The 4,293-nt window shown below is 45.0% G+C and overlaps 1 protein-coding gene across 2 annotated transcripts in view; it reads right to left on the bottom strand.

Annotated features, from left to right (window-relative positions):
- The window catches only part of CHEK1 (checkpoint kinase 1), a 31,863-nt gene extending 31,420 nt beyond the window's left edge, over positions 1 to 443 (bottom strand). Inside the window, exon 1 of one of the 2 annotated variants that reach the window (XM_086678753.1) lies at positions 325 to 443. The gene's annotated coding sequence lies outside the window, so the exon portion shown is untranslated. Of the gene's footprint in view, positions 1 to 307 lie in introns of both variants that reach the window. The other variant, XM_025928278.2, reaches the window with a different exon arrangement.
- Between the last annotated feature and the right edge of the window lie 3,850 nt (positions 444 to 4,293).

The following is a 4,293-nucleotide window of genomic DNA, read 5'->3' on the forward strand; positions in this document are numbered from 1 at the left end:
CGCCATCCAGAAGGCCGGGAGGAGCCTGGGGCGGGGCCAAACTGCCCCAAGAAGCGGAAGGAAGGGCTAGCTGGCCCTCGAGACGACTGGCGCCCAAACCTTTGGGGTCCCCAGCAGGCAGAGAGGTAGTCTCTCCAATCCCTCTACAACAGGGTCCCCCTGGTCCCAAACTCCTCCAGTCTCAGAAACCGCCCCTCCGCGGGAATCTCTGATCCACTTCGCTTGTCACCCATAACTTTCTCTCGCCATGCCCCTCTCAACGAATGTAGACCCCGAAGTCCTTTTCCAGACTGCTTTCCAACCCTACCGGCTGCCTCTCCTCACCAGGCCGTCCTTTGCCCGCCACCACAGGAATCCAAATGCGGCGCCTTTCCCGCCAAAACTTTCCCGGCGTCACGCTGTCGCAAACGCGCGCACCCTTGCCGTAAAGCAGGAGAGCGCGCGTCTCCTACTCAGGCGGCTGTGAAGAGTGGCCTCTTCGGGCAGCCGGTACCCAGAGGTTGACCTCGAGGCGTGAGCTGGCCAGGCCCGGGTTATTTTAGAGTCGAGAGGAGACCCAGGCTGGAGAGGTTTAAGAACAGCCGAGCGCATCAACGCGAAGAATCTCCCGGCCCCAGTGCATGCAGGTGTCCGGTGCGTGGCCCGCAGTCGGGCCGTCCTCGCGCTCCTGGGCGGAGCCGAAGTCCCCTCGGAGACCTGCACACACGCTGGGAGTGCGGGTCCTCGAGTACACTCCCCGCTGCTCTGGGCCTGGCAGCATTGTGCGGATAGTATTCAGAAGTGTTGCCTCGGAAACTTTAAGAAGGGGTACAGATCAAACTAGAGCCGAGAAGCTAGAACAGCCGTTTCGAACAGATCCCGTGAAGAATGAAAGAACTTTGTGGCGGGAGCGAGAAGCACAGACTGGCCGCGCTGCGGGGTGGGGGGTGGAAAGGCATCCCTCGGAAGCAAGCGACACTTTGTACTGTGAGGGCGTGTCAGGATAACCAGTTTTGCCTTGTGTCTCCAGACTCCAAAACACGACTTTAGCCCAGCCTTTCTGAAGGAACAGCATCTCCATAGCCTTAATTCTTCTATCCTCTTTTTCATTCTCGCTGTGTAAAAAAGACAGCTGGGGGCAAAGGGACTGTTTTGCCTCGTTTTTTACGATGCTTTATTTTAAAAGCAGAGTAACCAGTTTAAATGGGAAAGAAAATTCTTGGGATAGGGACTTGGTTGAGAACAAAATAATGTGGAAAAACCGTAAGTGTTCCCCCTTAACAATAAACTAGACTGGGAACTCAAGGTGCAGGCAAGATAATCTCCATTAAATTATCCAGTTCTTAAAACTGGGCTACACACCCCGAGTATAAAGCTCTTGATTGTGATACTGGTAATACAGTAAAATGAGTGTACAACATGTTACCCAAAAAAGCACACACATGTTTTAAAGCAAAGTCCGGGGACAGAAAAACAAGGCCAGAGCACTTCAAAGTGCTTGTTGGAGTTTTTAACCATGACAACAGTTTAGGCTTCATGGAATAAGTTTTCCAGGTCATTTACTCCATTTTCGCACTGTGCTATAAACAAAGAATATGAAGAAAGGAAGAGGGGGACCTACACAGTTCCTGTGTCTGGATGGAATTAAGCTATCTTAGCCTGAAAAATGAATAAGGTATACAGGTTTCAGGCAGAATACCAGTTAAAGAATGTGAGAGAATCAGTGCACACAATAGCTTCTGTTCCCTTCTGAAACCTTACTACAATAGTAAATATTAAAACGATTTAATAATAGTAAAGTTTACTATTTTAAAATAGTAAATTTGTAACAAAAGGCAATAACCCACAAGAATGGAGTATGAAAAACAAAATTTTGGAAATTGGGAAGTTTTTAGATGAATGCTAAAGATGAATCTTAAAACCAGCAATAGGAAAGAAAAGCAACTTGATTTACATCACAGAACTCCCAAAAGGCTCAAGTTGGATTATTGACACCAGGTAACTGAACGTGGAGATGAAGGTGGGGCTAAACAGGCAGGCTGAAAGACTAAGAAGCCAACAGAATTGGATCCTGTCCCTCCTTTATATACCCAAGGAACTGCTCCTCCCCAAAGCTGGTACAAAACTTGAGAGGGTAAACCCTATCCTAACTGGAGAGCATCAGGCACAGTTAAAAACTTGGGTACCTTATTGAAAACAAAGGTATTAAGTTTGTGTACTGAACCTCAAAGCCTTCTTGCCCCACCTTACTCCCAGAAATCTGCCAGCTAGGCATCCCTAAGACATACAGGCCTTCAGGAGGGAATCTAACCTGTCTAAAAGATCTAAAAATACCAGTATCAGGGATCTCCTATGTAACAATTATGTAACAATGTAATTCTGTTCCTGTGTATCAACGTGACAACTCAGCCAGATCACAGGAGAGCAGCTGACATTCAGTAAGCCCCACCCCATATAGACCTTCCAATCAGCTTTTTAGAGCCCCACTTCCTAAGAAGAGCAGACAACCAAGAATTTGAAAAGGCCTTTAATATGAAGGATATTAAAACAAAGGAATATTTTTTTAAAAAGCTCTTGGACATAAAAAAAAAAAAAATAGTAACAGCAGAAAAAAAAGGAAACTAAATAGAAAGGTTAGAAAAAAAAAGTTTAGGAAATCTCCGAGAAAGAAAAATAAAGATGGGAAACCAAGAGTACATATAAGAGTATCAGGAGACTAGGGACACCTGGGTGGCTCAGCCAGTTAAGCATCCAACTTCGGCTCAGGTCACAATCTCACAGTTTGTGAGTCCAAGGCCCACTCTGGGCTGTCTGCTGTCAGCACGGGGCCCACTTCGGATCGTCTATCGTCATTCTCTCTCTGACCCTCTCCCGCTCTCAAAAATAAACATTAAAAAATGCTAACTAGGGGCGCCTGGGTGGCGCAGTCGGTTAAGCGTCCGACTTCAGCCAGGTCACGATCTCGCGGTCCGTGAGTTCGAGCCCCGCATCGGGCTCTGGGCTGATGGCTCGGAGCCTGGAGCCTGTTTCCGATTCTGTGTCTCCCTCTCTCTCTGCCCCTCCCCCGTTCATGCTCTGTCTCTCTCTGTCCCAAAAATAAATAAAACGTTGAAAAAAAGAAAAAAAAAATGCTAACTTGGATGTAAACTTAAAAAAAAAAAAAAGAATATCAGAAGACTAACCCAGTAAGTCCAACATCCAAATCATTTTCAGAAAGAGAAAAGGAGTTGAGAGAATACACAAATAACTAAATTTCTTAGAACTGAAGAACTTGACTTTCCATACTTAAAAGTTTAAAGTACCCAGCACAATGGATGACCCATTCCCAAGTGCATCATTGGGAAAATTCCAAAATATTACATAAAAAGAGAGGTTCCTAATAGGCCTGTGGTGGGAATTGGAGGGAATGGACACATACCAAAAAATTGAGAATCAGAATAGCATTGTATTTCTCAACAACATTTAGAAGACAGAAAACAATGAATGGCCTATGCCTTCAAAATAATTCTAAGGAGGGGCTCCTGGGTGGCTCAGTTGGCTGAGCGTCTGACTCCCGGTTTCAGCTCAGGTCATCTCACAGTTCGTAGGGTCCAGCCCCATGTCAGGCTCTGTGCTGATGGTGCAGAGCCTGCTTGGGATTCCCTTTCTCCCTCTCTCTCTGCCACTCCCCTTCTCGCTTGCTTGCTCTCTCTCAAAGAAATAAACTTAAAAAATTAAAAAAAATAATCATTCTAAGGAAAAGTTTTCCCCAACCTGGAACTCTGTACTTGCCCAATTGAGTGTGACAAGAAACATGCAAGATCTATCTCCCACACATTTTCTCAGGAAGGTAAATAGAGGTGATAATCAAGAAGGAAATAGGAGATTAACACAATATGGAGGACCTACCAACCCAACAGGTGAGTAGCAGGCCTAAGACGTAAACCAATCCAAACCACAACATACCAAAACAGAAGACATCCCCAAGAATGAATACCTAACAAGCTTGAACATATTGAAAGGAAGCTGGCACAAATGAAGGAGAGCTTGGGGAGAAATTAGTGTCAAGTACAAAATACAAATGAGAAAAGCTTTTTTCTCCAAAAAAGTTATGCGGAAGGAAAAAAAAAAAAAAAGCCGTAAAAGCATATATACCACATGGCCTAGTTGTGAAAAAACATAAAGTAAAAACTATTGAGCTATTCTAAATCATAACTAAAATATAGAACTTTAAAATGGTAAGAATCTGTGTGTCCATGGGCATAGCACCCTCAATTTCCACACCACCAAGTCAACAAATGATACCTAAAATTGAAAAACCAACACACAGCAAAC

This window comes from Puma concolor, chromosome D1 (genome assembly GCF_028749965.1).
Source record: "Puma concolor isolate L17-30 chromosome D1, mPumCon1.1.hap2, whole genome shotgun sequence".
Taxonomy (NCBI): Eukaryota; Metazoa; Chordata; class Mammalia; order Carnivora; family Felidae; genus Puma; species Puma concolor.